At 34.3% G+C, this 18,539-nt stretch overlaps 1 long non-coding RNA gene across 12 annotated transcripts in view; it reads right to left on the bottom strand.

Annotated features, from left to right (window-relative positions):
• Positions 1 to 1,053: 1,053 nt before the first annotated feature.
• Positions 1,054 to 18,539, bottom strand: part of LOC102154168 — a 56,238-nt gene continuing 38,752 nt past the window's right edge. For 8 of the 12 annotated variants that reach the window (XR_005375998.1, XR_005376002.1, XR_005375999.1 and 5 more), the window contains 2 exons: positions 2,388 to 2,511; positions 1,054 to 1,273 (listed from right to left, as the gene is read on the bottom strand). This is a non-coding gene — a long non-coding RNA (uncharacterized LOC102154168). Of the gene's footprint in view, positions 1,274 to 2,387; positions 2,512 to 2,580; positions 2,948 to 11,140; positions 11,202 to 18,268; positions 18,311 to 18,539 lie in introns of those variants that run through there. The other 4 variants (XR_005376000.1, XR_005376003.1, XR_005376006.1 and 1 more) reach the window with 4 other exon arrangements.

Below are 18,539 nucleotides of genomic sequence, written 5' to 3'. Positions count from 1 at the left end.
TTAACTATTAAAGTCACTCAAGGGAAAATGGGAAGAAGAAAACTACAGACAATGGATATAGATGCAATTTTATATAAAAGGAGCAGAAAGAAGAAATATTAGCTGGAAAGCAATGTGAAATCAAAAGATGGGTTTAGTATTTTCCATTTTTTTCTTAGGATGTATTATAGTTAAGGAGATGGGTCCTGTAGATAGGAAAGCTCAGTAAAAGCAAGGAGGTTGCTGGAACCCTGTTCTTATAGAGACTAATGGAAATAGGACTGGGCACACAGGTGGAGCAGTAGATAAAACTATATAGTTCAACCATAAAAGATGATTAGATTCAGATAATGGGACATCAAAACCCCCACAATGCCAAATAGGTCACTCTTAGTTTCCTCCAGCCGTTATACCAAATTACTGCAATTTGGTAGCTTACGGCAACAGAAATTTATTTTCTCACAGTTCTGGAGGCTAGAGGTCTGAAATCCAGGTATTGTCAGGGTTGTGTTCCTATAAAGTCCCTGGGGAAAAATTCTTCCTGGGATAATACTTCCTTGCCTCTCCCTTGCATTGGGTGACCCCTCAGTAATCTTTGGTGTACATTGGTTTGTAGCTTCATCACTGTATAATCTTCGCCTCCACATAGTCTTCTTTGTTTCTGTGTGTCCTTTTCTCTCTCTTATAAGAGCACTGACATTGGATTTTGGGCCCTCATGAAACCTTATCTTCATTATATCTGCATAGACCCTATTTCCAAATAAGGTTACACTGGAGATTCTAAGTAGGACATGAATTTAGAAAAACATTATTCAACCCATTAGGCACTTGTAACCAACTATTACCTTTGCCATTGTTTTGATAAAAATGTTTTTTCCATATCAAACTTGATAAAAGAAAAAAGAAGAAAGAATGATGTCAACATTGTGGGTATTACTTCCTAATTACCAAAATTGAGATACCATACCCTCTGTTAGGCCCAGGTAGAGTGTATGTAAGGAAATAACATTTATTCCTTGGGGCCAATATCTTTACAGTTATATTAATTAAAGGAATTGTGTGAGAAAGGTTATCTCTTTAATTTTTGTGAGTTTGTGAGTTTAGGAGTTTAGTGTTGGCAATTGCCAACAATAGAAATAGAGCAAGTTTTCTGAAATTGATGGGCTTGATACAATTGAATAGATCATTCAGACTTAGCTTATTCTTGGTTCAAAATCCAGCAAAATATTTTCAGTAGTGAAGCACATTGAAATCCCCTTTCTACGTGACATATTTTCCAGCCAATATCTGTCAACTAAGAAAAATAAAATGATCAGGATCCTTTGCAAAGTATGTTTTCAAGCAATAGATGATACATACATAACACCCACACAGACTCTATGTTATATAATGTATGATGTAGAATATAGAATATTTATATATCTAGATTTAATACATTTATACAAAGATTTGAAAAAAGTCAAATATCTATTGATTTATATAACCCTGTAGCTAAAAACATCTTGAGTAATTTATCACAGAAAAACTGTGACAAACTACATATTTAACATTAAATGTACACTATTTTGTTAGAGTGAAAGTTCAGAGCAGTTGCCCATTTACCAAGAAAATCATCTTATATTTTCTTTGCTAGGAATGATCTCCCTTTTCTTATATAGAAATGATAACCCATAGTACAAGTATATAATATTAAATATTAATTTATATTTATTTTTTACAAACTTCAAACTTCTATAATATTTTAGTATATTATTTTAGACCATTCAATGCAGTAATAAAGTGGTAAGATCTAGAGAATAATGTTTTATGTTTTCTATATGCATTCCTTTTAGTTCCCAAAGCACTACAGAGACAAAGTAAATAATAACAAAAACAAAAACAAAGCAATAAAATTCTTACCTCTAAAAGCATCAGGAAGGGAGTAAATCACTTAACAAACAGATATCTAATACCTCTAATACCTAATATAATGTACTATATTTCACTGAGCTCAGAAATAGTTTATCTACTTCTCTAATACCAAGATAGTAATAAAGCATATGGCTCAGATTGACATGATATACTTGTTAAACTAATTTAATGTAAATTAATGAAACAAGATATCCCTCCAAGCTATTAAATAACCTGGAATAATTAATTATGGGGGACAACTGCGTAAACATATTAACATACATTTCTTTTCAGGAGTGTTTTGTAACTAAAATGTAGGACGTAGTTGGGGCTATCTACTTGTCAAGAAACCAATATATAGAGGTTTCCCTGCTAATAATATTTTTAATTGGTTGACATAAATGTTTCTTTGAGTATTCTAAAAATAAATACATATACTAAAAGATTAAAAGGAAACATATTGTAGTTAGTAAAATCAGGCAACAAGCCTGAAAGAGATATAATGTGCTTTTCCTCACCATTTGCTTTGCTTTTATTATGTAGTCAATTTAGTCAGAGATACATAGGGTGTTCATTTGCAGCAGGATAGTTAGCTCTTTCCACCAAATAGTATGTTTTATTCTTTCCACGGCCTTATTGACACTTTGAAGAGAGAGAATTGCAAATCTTATGAGCCAAAAGACAAGTACAGGAACTCTGGGATACACTACACTCTTTTAAAGGGCAACTTTTTCTTAGTTTTCAATCTCTATCTCCTTAAAGCCAGGGAATTCTCTCTCTACTAGCCAATGAATTATCTTGACTGAGACCACTTCTGGCATTTTCTCAGGTACCTGCAGTGCTCATTCTGGCTATACTATATCCCACAGTGAGGGCAGATGGCTCCAAAAAATTGACTAATGCAGACAGCAGTGGTCTCTTTTGACACGTTGTGAATGGGTGATATTTCAGACCAAAAATAATGCTTTTTCTTTTCCCAACCTCGAATGCGAGGAGTTCTTATCAAGTGTTTTTCGTAGAGAGTGATATCTCTTCCTTCTCAGAAATTCTGCCTCTTTTCAGAATTGGGGATGCTATGCTGAGGAAAAAAAAACAACCTTTTGAGCACTATATCCTGAGGACACAAAGAGGCTACAAAGACAAGGTACTGGGAAGTAATTATACGTTAAAATCTGCATTTATATTCACATGGTGTGTGGATCAAGGTATGACAACTTTCAGTAGTTAAAAAACAAATAAGCTAGAAAAATACTTTTCCTTGAAAAAAAGTAAGTCCTGAAAAACTAAAATATGCTGTATGATTCTCCACCTTGAAAGTGTATATCAACAGCAGTATAATTGACACAAATTAACTTTGACAGGTAGTTCAAAGAATGCTTAAAAATACACTCTTCTGCTTTCATAGAGTGTACTAGGGTGTGCATACAATCACAATAAAATAATCTCTAAACTGCATCCCATTTATTTCTTTAATCTCCAAAATTCACTGTGGGACAAAGAGATTAAGGAATGTCACATTTATACAGACATGCTATGGGAAAAGTCGACTCATATAGTTAGGTATATTATGAGACAAGGTGGGAACAACAAATGAGGTTGAAGATTGCATTATTTTGAAATAAACTCACAGAAAAGACTTCAAGAAGTCAGACAAAACAAAAATCCAAAGCCTGTTCTTCAGTAGCTCTTTATTTGATTTAAGGGAAATAAATTATACATATATGTAATATATATCTCTATATATTCTTTGGTAAAAAAAATAGTCCAATCACTTTTATTTTCACATTTTAAAAAACTAATCTTTATGAAATAATGTGAAGAATTTGCAAAGGCATATCCTGACCTGCATTCAGATGCTGTAAATTATGTATTTCTCAAAAGCATGAACATTATTCAGAGCCTCTGTATTAAATATAATTCAGATAAACAATTAACAAAGAGTTACAGAATAATTATCATAAATAGCACACCTGAGAAGTCCACAGGCCTTTATGGGATACATGTCTTTTTTTTTTTTTAATTTTTATTTATTTTATGATAGTCACAGAGAGAAAGAGAGAGAGAGAGAGAGAGAGAGAGAGAGAGAGAGGCAGAGACACAAGCAGGCTCCATGCACCAGGAGCCCGACGTGGGATTCGATCCCGGGTCTCCAGGATCGCGCCCTGGGCCAAAGACAGGCGCTAAACCGCTGCGCCACCCAGGGATCCCTATGTCTTTTGAAAGATGATTGTCAAGATCAAGCCAAATCAAGAAGAATAGTTTCAAGTCACTGCATTGGAGAAATTTATATTATTTCAACCTATATTTTTAAGGATAATATCATACTTTTGGGATCACAGTAAATTAGTTGAATGAATAAAAAAAGAGCCCATATTTCTGATGAGTAGAATTTAGAAATAAATGAACCTGACTGAAATAAGGCCTAATTCAACAGTTCTAACTGAATTAACTTTGACATAAAAAAAAAAAAAAAAGGCAGTAAGTAATTGGGACCCTCTGAAACCACGGAAGAAAGTTGAGGAGTACAAAAATAGAGGTTTGGGCACTGTCAGGACTAAGGACTAAAGCAATTGCAGATCCACAAACGTTGGTTGAGATTGATCCTGAAATCTAATTCCATACATTCAACATTCTACTTGCCCATCACCATTCAAGCGTCCGCTACTTCTTTATAAGAGTTTGAGACTTAAAGGTTGTCAACACAGCAGAGTCTGAAGACAGAAGGAATAACTACTATCAGTCACATACATCCAGCTGTGCCTTGGGAGACATTATATTTTGAAAACTCTCACCAAGGTGCTGCCCTGTTATATATCTTATATATCCCCATTATAGACACCTTATATTCCCTGTTAAATACCCTGTTATATATACCTGTTACAGCACCTTTATATACCCTGTTATTGCACTACCACCATCCCTCCAAATTTCCCCTTTTAAATTCTGAGACTTATGAGTGCTCAAATATGCCTATTTCCCACACCACCAATTTGAGTCCAATCCTTGAAACTCATGTAGGTGGTTTATTAATATTTTGTTCTTATACATAATATCACTATAAAAACTTTTGTACAAGTAATTTTATTTTGCTATGAAGAGTTTCTCTAGGATATATAAAGAATGTATATCCTATTTCTTGAGACTTGCAACATCATAGGGCATAGATAAACAATTTAATAGATAAAGCAAAAATTTTTTTCAAAGTAGTTGTACAAAACCATATACTTACCAATAGAGTTTATGATTTTCCAATGTTCAATATAATTATCAGTACTTACTTGTTTTAGCTTTTTATTGTTAGGTCAATCAAATGGATGGAAAATTAGAAAGTTTAATAAGTCATAAAGTGTCTCTGCCTGTAATCCCCCCCCCCCCCACAAAACAACCTCTTAAATATTCATAAGAGTTTTCACATAAGTTTTTTGAGTGGCTTGGTACTAATTTTGTGCTTCTCATTTATCTATTATCTGTATTTATAGGTATGTATAAACATATGTATAAAGATATATATGTATGTCTAATATTTTGTATTTGAACTCACTTATAACCACCAAGGAGTACAGTTCTTACATATTGTCTGAGACAGAAACTCAATAAATATCTTTTAATCAAGATATCGACTCAAAAAGGCTTCACATATATATGACTTTCAGTTTCATGAAAGTCCAAAGAAATTTGTTTATGCTTTTCTAAGATAAATAAATGATACATGAACAAATTCATTCCACAAGAAATTTAAGCATGCAAATGAGAATACAAGAGTATTTATATGGTAGGTTGGTCAAACATAATAATAGCTTAAATTTTTTGTAAGAAGGTGCCACAATTTGCAAAGCATATTTGCATAGATTTTTAACTATCATGACACTTAAGTCTCTGAGTTAATAGAAGGCATTCATGTTTCCACTTTACAGCTAAGAATTTCAGACAGGTTGAGTTTCAGAATTCCATAGTTCACAAATGTCAGTCTATCATCTATCTATCTATCTATCTATCTATCTATCATCTACCTATTTTTTTCTCTAGCTCTCTATGATCTATCTAGCTTACTGAGATATAGTTTAACTATAAACATAAGCTTTTGATTTATATAATTCATGGTTTTTAGAATATTCAGATATTGATAGAATAGAATATTTTAGAATATTCATGGTTGTACAATCATCATTACCTAATTTTAGAATATTTTCATCTGCTAAAAAAGAAATTCCATGCCCCTTAGCAGTCGTTCCCTATTCCCACTAGCTCCTGCAAAACTAATTGGTTGAGGAGTGTATTGTTTAATATCTACATATTTATAAGTTTCCTGAATTTCTTTCTCTTATATATTTCCTATTTAATTATGTTTTTGTCAGAAAACATATTTTGTATAATTTTGATCTTTGTATAATTCTTTAGGCATTTTGTATTGCCTAACATGGTTTATTCTGGAGAATGTTTCATGTACTCTTGAGATGAATGTGTATTCGGGTGTTGGCTGATGTGTTCTACACACCTGTTTTGTCAAGTTAGTTGATAGTGCTGTTCAAGTCTTCTCTTTCCTTAGCTTTTTGTCTAGTTATGTTATGCATTATTGGGAGAAGTGCATTGAATTCAACAATTATTGTTGAATTGTCTATTTTTCTTTTCAATTGTCAGGTTTTGATTCATGAATTTAGGGTTTGTACTGAAAGGTGAATATGTGCTTATCATTATTACATTTTCAGGATAGATTGATCTTTTCATGATTATAAACCGCCCTTCTTTAGTTCTAGTAACAATTTTTATATTAAAGTCTATTTTGCCTGATACTAGCGCAGCAGTTCATGCTTTCTTTTCATTACTGATTGCATTGTTAGTCTTTTTTACATTCATTCTCTTGCTTTTTTTTTTTTAAGTTTATTTGTAATTGTCTTAATTAGCCATCCTCTTTGAAAGATAGTTTTGCTCTATACAAAAGTTTTGCTTGATAGTCCTTTTATTTCAGCACTTTGAATATGGTATCTCACCGCCTTTGGCATCTGTGCTTTCTGATGATAAGTCAGCTTATATTCTTGCTGGAGATCCCTTTTGATAAGTTATTTATCACTTGCTACTTTTAAGATTCTCTCATTGTTTTTGGCTATTGAGAGTTTATGATGTGGCTAGTTATGGATCTCTTTGAGTTCTTCTATTTGGAGTTTGTTGAGCTTCCTGGATGTGTAGATTAATGCTTTCCATTAAATTTAGGAAGTTTAGGCCACTCTTTCTTTAAACATTGTCTCCACTCTTTCCTCTCTCCCTTTTCCTTCTGAAACTCTCTTGATGATGTACATACATTTAATCATAATTCGCTTTTTTTGAGAAATGTTCATGTTTCCCCTTTTTCTCTTATGTTTCTCTTATGCAGATTCTTATGCTTTTATTATGCAGTTTCTGAGACTGAATAACATAAATTAACTATCTTCAAGTATTCTTTTTTCTGTCTGTTCAAGTCTACTTTTCAACTCCAGAATATCTATTTTTCATATGACTTTTATCTATCTATAGATATTCTCTATTTGGCATGACATAGTTTTCTACTTAATTTAATTATTTAGGTAAGGTTTCCTTTAATTCTTTGAACACATTTATAGCAGCTGTTTAAAGTATTTGTCTAGCAAGCCCAACATCTGAGTTTCCTCAGTGTCAGTTTCTAATGACTGCACTTTTTTTTCCCTGTGTATGGAACATACTTTGATATTTCTTTTAAGTTTTCATAAATATTTTTCTGTAAAAACTGGACATTTTAAACAATAAAAATCTGGCAATTCTGAGAATCACATTTTACCCTAGCTGAGGTTAGCTGTTTTTTCCCATATGTTGTTTTATTTTGTTTATTGTCTTTCCTAGACTAATTCTATAAAGTTTATTCTTGTTTGAGAGTGGCCTCTGAAGTCCCTGTCCAGTTAGCCTACTTGTCCACTAATGATTGGGCAGATCTTCCTTTAGGTTCCTGGACCTAGTAAATCTCCCACTGTTTGATGAAGGGCCCCATGTGTTCAAGGCTCAGGCAGGCAGTTTACATCTCTGTCTTAGTTGTGACTTTCTGCTTGCACGCATCCTTAAAATCAGTCAGTGGTAAGCAGTTCTGGCGTTCTCCAGTCTTTCCTGAGAATATGCACAGCTCTGCATATGTGTATGGCCTTATATATCTTTCAAAGCCTTCTATGGACATTTCATTTTCAAGGTTTTCCTTTTACGATTTTGACTATAGAATGGTTAACAGTTTGTCCCTTCTAGTAGTGCTGCATCATATACACACTGCAATGTTAGGCAATTTCCACTCATATATGCCCTGGGGATAAGGGTTTTCTTCATTTACTGACCTCTGAGTCATCTCCAAGCAAAACCCTGTGAATGGGGGCTTTTCCAGGGAACTGCCAGACAGATTAAATAGTGAGATATTTCAGGGGATTAGGCTTTTGGGGGAACTCCAAAAACATTCTGTCTGCTGGTTTTAACAGTTATTGTGTTTTCTAGGCTGCAGGTGTTATAAGGCTGCCACAGAGCCTGTTGGGAACAGGGGAGATGGCAATAGGGAGAGCATTAATGCCAGAGCACTTAAATTCTTACCCTGCTTTAGCTATTTATCTTGGATTGATTGTCCAAGAATTGTTGCAAGCTTTTGGTTAAATAAGTGAGTTTTGGAAATGTTAATTTTGACTGTTTCACCACTGTTGTCATTGCTTTTATTGAGGTACAGACATTCACACATCTTTATTTCACCATTCTCGAAATACTTCGTGCCAATACTCTAACTTTTAATTTTTAATCCAACTTTAAAGTTTTTTGCTATATCACATCAACATGGAGAAAATGTCAGTAAGATAGGTTGGGGAAACTGGAAGACTACACATGGTAAGAAAACTAAATATGCTTGAGAAAGTCATTGTATTCTGGAAATAGCATGTGCATTGGAGTTAAACTATCTTTGGTTCAAATTCCAGTTAATAACTCTAAGACTTTGACATTTTCTTTGTAATCAATGATGCACATAGGTTTTCCCTTACCTAATGGGCTTAGTAATAATACCTTCTAAAAAATTGCTACAAACCTTAAATAAGGGGTTTTAGAATTTTAATAAGTTGAACTTTTGTTTTGGATTTTTCAAATATAGATAAACTGATTAGTAGTAAGATATGATAGAACAATTTGGCATTAGAATCCTAAATCTGTTTTCTGCATCTAGATTCCGTGTTTCTTAAAAGGAGAAGAGTTTGACTCACTTCAGCAGGCTTTACTAAAGGAAGAGGAGAAGCCAAGGATCAAAAGCTTTAATTTATGTGGTAATCTGTGTTTTTCAGCCAAGTATTTTCATCTATAAAATATTTATTTAATGATGTTAATATAAAAATATTATTCATCTATTGTTAATTAAAATACCAAAAACCTTCAGGATTTTGTAAAGTTTTATAAGCTCAGAGACAGAAAACTGACTTATCCTGATATTTCCAATCTGAGCTTTTCTGAATCTGCTTATGGATTCTTTGATATTGATGTGACTTGTCTAGAAGCTGGACTTCAAAGAGAAACCAATGTCATTAAGAAAAAATAATTTTTCCTCCTTCCCCCCATCTTATGATCAGGTAAACTTTTAAACCTAACTCTGAATTTAAAAAAAAAAAAAAGTGTGTTTGAACTATTTTTTTTCTCTTTAAAGAAAGATTGAAGAAAGACTTCAAAGAACCTGTCACAAAAGGCATCATACCTTGGGTTGAAGGTATGATTTCTATAGACCGCAGTTCAGCCCTCAGGATACATATAGATCTATCTCCAAATGGATACAGGACTGCCTTAGATCTAATCATTTCTTAAAAGTAAAAGTAGACTTGCAAAGACAGGGTACAGAAAGTAGAATTTAAAGCACCCAGTGCCACTACACAGACTATCAATATTGATTTAAATTGTATTCCTTCTATGAAAATAACCTCAGTATCTTCCTTGCAGAAATGTTCCTCCTTCTACAGAAAACAAAAACCAACTCTAGAGAAGCCAGTGTCTCTGTCAAAACTTGGACAATACCAGGAGATTTATTTAATTCATTTTGGTTCTGAATTACTACGCTCAGGAAGAAGAGATGAGGAAAGAAGAGATAAAAAGAAAAATACACGTGAAATTACCTAGCAACCTATATAGATTTGTTGAAGTATCTGGGTAGTTTTGAAAAATCCAAAGAAGTATCCAGATCTCCATTACGTAAAACGTTTTATTTGGGAATCTCTCACTTTTAAAACGAATATTTAGGATTTGGCCTATTAGATTGCAGATAGGCTATTAGATTCAGGAGAATCCACTCATCTCCAAGTTTAAGTGCATTTTTATTCATTTCTTTCTTTTTAGCTAGAAATTGATCTTACCACAAACCACCTCCCCTGGCACATAGATGCCTCATCCTATTCTGACCATCTGTTGCCCTATCCATAGCAATAGCCATTATTCAAAATGCACCCAAATGTTCCAAATCAATCTTTTTTTAAATTTAAAAATGTGTAAAAGCATTGTAAGAAGGAAAAACATATTCCTGTATCTCTATCTGTATCTTCTTCTCCAAAACTTGTCCAATTCAGCCAATAACCATCTGTAGCAAGTCAAACTTTCCATAAGCAGTTCCTCCTCTCATTCTTTCAACTTCTATGAAAGACAATAAAGGGCTCACTCGTCCTAACAAATAAATCCTAATAAATGAGTGCCAGGAATTCATCACTTATCTGAATAGTAGACACCTTAAATCACTAAGTACTATCCATCCTGTTTCTTCTCTTGGTAAAGGTTTAACACACACGTCATCAGCACCATCAGCATCATTAACAGAATTTTTGGCACAAACAACAGTAAACAGTCAGGGCTTTATTATAGAAATATAGTAAGTCATCCAAAGAGTAAGTTTAGAAATCAGAGAGCAAATAGATAACACTTATGTGAATTCAAATGGGAAATACAGCTATGAAAAGGACAGCAAGACAAAAGTGGGATGACTTTAAAGAACACATATGGGCAATGATTCTTAACCTAGATATTAAAAGAAAGGGGAGGTTAAGGTAGTCATTTATAACAACAACAATAATAAAGTAAGCTGAGAAGACTTAGAAACAATGATAGGTTGACTATTTCTTTTTTAAGTCTAAGGCCTGCATAGCATTACAAATTATACCAACACTTGGTTCAAAATTCTCCCCTTCTACATAATTGATTTTCCTTTGTAACCTAAACATGTGAATCTGAAGATGCCTCCCTCTTTTTTCCCTTCTTTGGCATAATTTTCCAATGTCACCTTTTTATGTCTTCACACTGTAGAAATTATACGTCTTATAAAATTCCTCTTTGAGAGATTTCTAGGATTTAAAAACATGGTATTATGATCATGTTAGAATCCAAGCAACAATAAAATTACCAACATTTTCTTTTATAATGAGGGCTCCAAGTGAAATTAACACACATGATACAATTTAAAAACTGAGGAGCTTAGGCTCTACAAAGACCTGTTAAGAAACATATTCAAGGTAATTTTACGTCTCTGAGTTATGGTTCTAAATAATTTTGCATAGTTGTCACAAGTAGTTCGAGTACAGGTGGCCAATACTCTCTATCCAACTGCAAGTGCTGTGTCATAAAAATTGTTACACTTAGATTAATATTGACCTAAATCGTTTTCCTCATGTTTATCTTTTGTTTTTGTTTTTCTGGCACATTCACAATTACCATTTATTAAAGGTCCTGGATAAGCAAGCTGATGTTAAAAAAGTCCAGCACTTATGGCTTTCCAGACTGTCTTAATTAAAGAGGCATACTTTCGGGCAGCCCAGGTGGCTCAGTGTTTTAGCGTTGCCTTCAGTCCAGGTCGTGATCCTGGAGACCTGGGATCGAGTCCCATGTCAGGCTTCCTGCATGGATCCTGTTTCTCCCTCTCTCTGGCTGTCTCTGCCTCTCTCTCTCTCTCTGTGTGTCTCTCATAAATAAATAAATAAAATCTTAAAAAAAAAAGTGGCATACCTTTCTCATTTCTCTCTATCTCAGCACATAATTCATTTCTTCATAACTTTTATGGCTATCTGAAATCATCTTATTTATGTCTTTACATTAGGGCAGGAACCTATTCCGCTTTTCCATTCATGTCTCCCCATATCTAGCAAAGTATCTGGCTTATAGTAGTTTTTTAATGAATATACTTTGAATTAATTAATAATGAATGAATGAATGAATGAGTGTAGAGTGAGTCAATGAATCAACCAAATTTAATTAAAATGAATTTCTTTTATAGTACATGAGGAAGTGAGAGCCAGCTTAACTTTCAAGATAATCTTATACAAAACGTTGACTTGTGGCTTAATAACATTTGCCAAATCATAACATTTCAATAAATCATTCCTCTGTTCCCTGTTGCATACCATGATCTGTGGACTCATGCTTAATTTATTGCATTTTCTTCCAGCTGCATCTGTATGATCTAGTCTACTCTGCATCACCTCTGTTTATACACCATTGCCCATGGATGTTTCTCTGCTCTTTGTTCATTCACAGTGAGAGAATATAAAACAATAATCACGCAAGCTCATTTGTTATAGAAGTCCATATGTTATTGTCCTTATTTTTAGCTTGGATTTTGCAGAATAGGGTTTAACTGATGTCAGTTTCTTAGAAATGTATTTTGTACCATCCTATTATGGTCAAAAGCTAGGTGTAGAAAGGGCACCTGGGTGGCTCCATGGTTGAGCATCTGCCTTTGGCTCTGGTGCTGATCCCGGGGTCCTGGGATAGAGTCCTGCATCAGGCTCCCTGTGTGGAGCCTGCTTCTCCCTCTGCCTGTGTCTCTGCCTCTCTCTCTCTCAGTGTCTCTCATGAATAAATAAATGAAATCTTAAAAAAAAAAGCTATGCGTAGAAAAAACATAGATTCAAAAAAGGAGAGAATTAGACAGAAATATGTTATTGAGATCACAACCCTTGGTCCTATATCTCATTTACATTTTCCCTAATTACATTCAGACTTCCTCCTTCTGTCTCTATATTCTCTTCCATATTAATTTCCTTTCTCTGTATTTATATATCAGTTTCCTCCTCTGGCCTGCTAATAGAATGCTCAACAGTGTTACAAAGCTGTATCTTAGTAGACTGAAAGAGTCAATTCATTTCTCTAAGGACCTATTTTGCTCTCAGGAGGTAATATAGGTTCCTGGACAACCTGATGATTAAACAACAAAACAAAACAAAAACCTTTTTTTTTTATTAAACCATATTTTTCTCCATAGCATAAATGATTATAATTAAAAACCATAACTTTTGAGCCATGAAAACAACAATAGTCTATATTTCCCATTAAACTTTGTTTAACCTTACATTCAAGGAACCAGAGCTTTTATGCAATGGTAGATCATAAGGTCTTCCATATCCATATAGCTGTAGGGATTTATAAACGTGAACATTATCTCCTCTCAGCACATTCCTCCTCAACATACATTCAGAGAAGCTAATGAAAATGAGATCAAGTTCACAGATAAATACCAATTAAAAGGAAATGAAAATGATCCCCAGATTTGTAATCTTCTCAGAAAGAAATCATGGGGGATCCCTGGGTGGCGCAGCGGTTTGGCGCCTGCCTTTGGCCCAGGGCGCGATCCTGGAGACCCCGGATCGAATCCCACGTCAGGCTCCCGGTGCATGGAGCCTGCTTCTCCCTCTGCCTATGTCTCTGCCTCTCTCTCTCTCTCTATGTGACTATCATAAATAAATAAAATTAAAAAAAAATTTAAAAAAAAAAAAAAAGGAAAGAAATCATGGTATGGTGGACTGGGGCAAGTCTTTTTCTTATTTTTACTGTAAAGGATAATTGGGATGAAATTCTGAATTAGAAGATGGTAAGTTTAAGCAAATAACAACCTCTCTATGATACATGAGCCTATGAATCCCAATCAATGCTTGGTGTTAAAATGTTAAACTATGGGGTTACTGAATCCAAAATATTCTTGCCTGTATGGAGGGATGTTTTGGGGAAAAGCATATTGATTTGATAAAAGTTGATTAGACCATATGACAATCTAATCCTAATAGTTTGGCTTATTAGGTCCAGAATAAAAAATATTTAGTTGTTGTGCTTGCAGAATATAAAAATATTTAGTTGATATGTTTGCAGAATACACAGTAAAAGAAAACAGTCATAATCACATACACATAAAGACACATTTGTATGAACTGCTGAATGTGCTAACACAAAGAGTCATGGACGATCAAGGACCACATTTTTATTACACACTTGTGGATTGGAAGGCAGAACTAACATTAAATTTCAGTAGTGCACCCTACCTTCTTTATTGGTGAGAGGTATGTAAGATGACATAGCAACAGCATTTATCATAGTGCATGAAACATTGTTAAATTATTCTTTAAAATGTTTTCAATACAGTTCTTATAGTTCCTATTTATGTTATGTCCAGGTGCTTTTCTAGATGTTTGAGATACATCAGTAGACAAAATAATAGTAATAATATAAAAAGTACCTAATGTCATAGGATTTAGAGTCCAGTAGGCTCAGATTAAAAATTATATATATATATATATCTCCATCCTATCTATCATCCATCTATCATCTATGTTGTTTGTGTGTATGTTGTACATGTTTGTGTTTTTGCTATATTAAAAGATGACAAGTGGCTTGGGATGGATGTGTGACAATTTTAAATTGTGGTCAGGGAATGTGTCACTGAGAATTTGACACTTGAGCAAGCATCTTAAGGAAGCGAGTGCATGAACCATGTGGATATATAGGGAAAAACATTTCAGGTACTTGAAAGAGAGCATGCTTTGAGCACCACAGCACCGGATTAACTGAGGCTGCATAAGTGAAAAAAGAGAGTGATGGCAAATGAGGCTTATCAAGATCGGGAGGGTCAGACCACATGGAAATTTCTAGGGCAATGTAAAGATGTAACATTGAGTGAGCTACAAAACCATTGTAAAGATTGAACGAAACAGTGGTATAATAGGACATATTATTCAAAAGAATGCTGGTTTTTGTTTCTGTTTTTAGAATATATAGGAAAGGGTGGAAGCAGGGAGACTAGAAGACAAATTGAAATGTGTATGAAACATGATGACGATGTGGAGCAAAGTGGTTATAATAGAGATGCTGAGATGCAGCTAATTCTGAATATTGCTTGAAAACAAAGATTTCAAGATTGACATATAGATGTGAGAATAAAAGAGGAGTCAAGAAGGCCATTCAGAAATTTGGACTGAGCAACTGGAAGAATGGAAAATATTGTGGTTCGAGCAGGTTTGGGAAAAGAATGCCTTGAGTTTAATAGTAGACATGTTTAATTTCTCAATATCCAAGTGAATATATTGAGTTCATAATTCAAAATATGAATTCAGATAATTTGAGATAAATCTGGACAAGATATTTGGATATATTGGGGCTATTTAATTTCAAGGCCTGGAGGAAGATCTTCAAGTTAGTTTGTAAATGAAAAAGAAAAGAGGGGCACCTGGGTGGCTCAGTGGTTGAGCGTCTGCCTTTGGCTCAGGTCATGATCCTGAGGTCCTGGGATCGAGTCCTGCATCAGGCTCCCCACAAGGAGCTTCCTTTTCCCTGTGTCTCTGCCTCTCTCTGTGTCTTTCATGAATAAATAAAATAAATCTTAAAAAAAAAACTAAAAAGAAAAGAAAAAGAAAACAGTTAGCAATATATAGCAATGGAGAATTCCAACATCTAGAGGTCAAGGGTATGAACATGTTCCACAAAAGACCCTGTATAGAGGTAAACCACAATATAAGAGTAATAGGAGGAGAAAGTAGTTTTCCAGGAATGTGTGTAGTATTGAGTCAAAAAGTCTTGAGTGATTTTTTTTTGCATGAAATATTGCAGGTAAGGTAACATTCATTAAGATCAACCCATTGGGTAGTGGAACCTACTCTACTAGCAAATGAGAGCCAATCCTGTATGTTTCTTCATGCTGTGTTCATCAGCCTCATGTTAGAAGCTTGAAATTGGCCTGGTTGGAGTATTTATACCATGAGCATCAGCAGACTCAGAACTAGAGAATTTTTCTCCCACTAAGAGTCGTTGTTAATATCAACCAGCACACCACTGACAAAGACATGATTGTTGGATTTAGTAATGTGTAGATCACCAGAGATAAAGACTTACATTTTTGGAAGAGCAGTAAAGGGAAAAGCTTCAGTGAAGTGGTTAAGAAAGAAAAGAACTGCAACCAATGAGTGTGGGTAACTCTTTTACAAGGTTTATGTAAAAAGACGGTAGCTATAGCAATATGTGGATCAAAAGATTTTTATTTGTTTGTTTTGTATTTTTGAAGGGGATGTATAGCATTATTGTATGCTAATGGAATTGATTGAAGGAGTCCAGGAGAGAAATGATAGTGAAGACAGGGAGAAACGGATGGAATTGTAATCTTAGAAAGGGGTGGAGTGTAGTACTTAAGTGGAGGAGTAATTTTTCAGAAAGATTACAGACTTTTCATCCCTGACCATAGATGGGAACACAGAACATACGGCTCATATGCATGGTGAGAAAAATACCATTTGTGATTGCTTCTTTCTCAGAAGTGAAATCATCAGCTAGTGGTGAGAATGGGGCAGAAACTAGTTGGAATTATGAGGTGGTTAGGACAAGATGGGAAATAGCAGGCTAATGAATGCCTAGAGAAATGTAGGAGGTCCCCCTGGCAGCACTAAGGGCCCACTTGATGTTAATAGTCACGAAATTAAAATAAAGCCACTAAACAGGACTTGATTTTCTTCAGCAGCAGTTAAAACTTCAAGAGTAGGTAAAGAATTGGCTCTAACAATGGATAAGTATAAAAGGAAGCATAGTCATGATGAGGGAATTGATGCTGAAAACACAGATTAAATTATGAACTGAGGAATTGAAGCTAGTTAAGGATGCAAATGAATACCTGAAGGAAATGAGGAGCATAAAAGGGAAAAGGTTTAGATGGAATAAAAAATAGCAGTTTGGAGCCCGGTAGGAAACTGGGATAGAGTGGAAATGAAAAAAAAAGTCAGATTCATAGAATTGAATTTATGAAAGTTGTTAGCGAAATAGAGGTCTAGTTACTGAGAGATCACATTAGTTAAAAAAGCATCTATGTGTTTTTTTTGCAAACACCAAGCATAATGGCAGAAAGAGTTTTCAGTAAAATTATAATTAGTAAGAATCTAAAACCTACAGTGATTGAGGGAAAGTGAACCTCACTGAAAAATGATTGCAAAAAAGAAAAGGTAACTAAAATCTATAACAAATGCAATCAGTGACTCTACTCACAAGATGTTTGGAAAGGCAAAAGGCCTATGGGGAATCTTCCAACAAAGGGCAAAATGAAGTTAATCCTTGGGATCTCAAGCAGATTGTGATAGTTAAACAGATGACTGTTACCCAGGTACAAGCAAGTGGTAAGGAGTTATGGCTAAGATCACAGAATGGCTTAGGGCCCCATTTTTCCTCCTAGATGTATGGAAGCCAGAGCAGAGATCCTACTGGAAATACCTGGAGGTCTAATGCTCTCTTTATTACATACATATTACAAATTTAACCACTTCTTATATTAATGTGAAGATGCTAAAGAAGGATTAGATTATTGCTCAGAAATATTCACTTTCTTCCCTTCAGTACCCTGGGAAATGAAACTTTCTCACTTTTTTTGATGATGGATTAAGCTTATGATTTTCTGTAACACAAACAGGATGTTAATAGACCTATTACAAGGAGATATTTGAAATGCGCTTGCACAATTCGTCTTGTTCTTTTGCAGCCTCTACTATCTTTGTGGGAAGAACAGAAACAAGTTGGCTGAAGACAGCCAACTCCCCAAAAGCAAAAGAAGTGTAGGTGAGATCAAGAGAGCCATCAGGTTAGCCAGGCTGGATTAGCCAATCCCATGCAAATATGCAGATGAGTGAGAATAAGTGATTCATTCTTTCAAGTCATTGAATATAGGGTTTGTTTCTTTGGCAATAACTACTGATATACTGCTTGAATACATTAAAAAATTGTGACTAAAGTAGAGGTAGATAATTTTGAAATATGGAATTCCAAGGGGAAGTACAGTTTGGCATGGCATGCTGGAAGTGTATGTGTGTTTATGTATGTGAGAAGTTCTGGGAGGAGGCATTCTAGGAAGGATCTAGTGGCTTATGAATGCGGTCAGTGACTCAAGTTCTTTCTATTTCACAATCCTTAGCATTCTCCAAATTGTTTCAAATCAGCAAAGGGCTACACCACAACTCACATTCTATTGCGTTGTTACCTGGAATTATTAATGATAATATTTAACATTATTTAAGAATCATATTAATAATTATATTATAATAATAATAAAAAGTGAAGCTGTGATTATTAGGCTTAATGACCTGGTAAATTGATTCATGGTCATAATTGCAATTTCATGTACAGCTTGCTCTTGACTCACAGCCCTGGATTTAGCATCAATCTGTGTGAGGAAAAGGGTATCTTAAGAATCAGAGTCTGAGGTCTTTTTTTGTTTTTCTTTTTTTTTGAGTTAAATAATTATTGAATTTGAACTTAAGATTTGATTAAGAAGTCTGCTTTTGCAAATGTATAGAATTAATGATTTATTAATATTTATAAGTATTTATCTACTACCACATCATATAGACAGTGATCTAAATAGAACTACAAATAATACATAAACAAAAATA

The sequence above is a fragment of the Canis lupus genome, chromosome 22 (genome assembly GCF_011100685.1).
Source record: "Canis lupus familiaris isolate Mischka breed German Shepherd chromosome 22, alternate assembly UU_Cfam_GSD_1.0, whole genome shotgun sequence".
NCBI classification, from domain to species: domain Eukaryota; kingdom Metazoa; phylum Chordata; class Mammalia; order Carnivora; family Canidae; genus Canis; species Canis lupus.
This window is presented reverse-complemented; position numbering and strand designations above follow the sequence as displayed.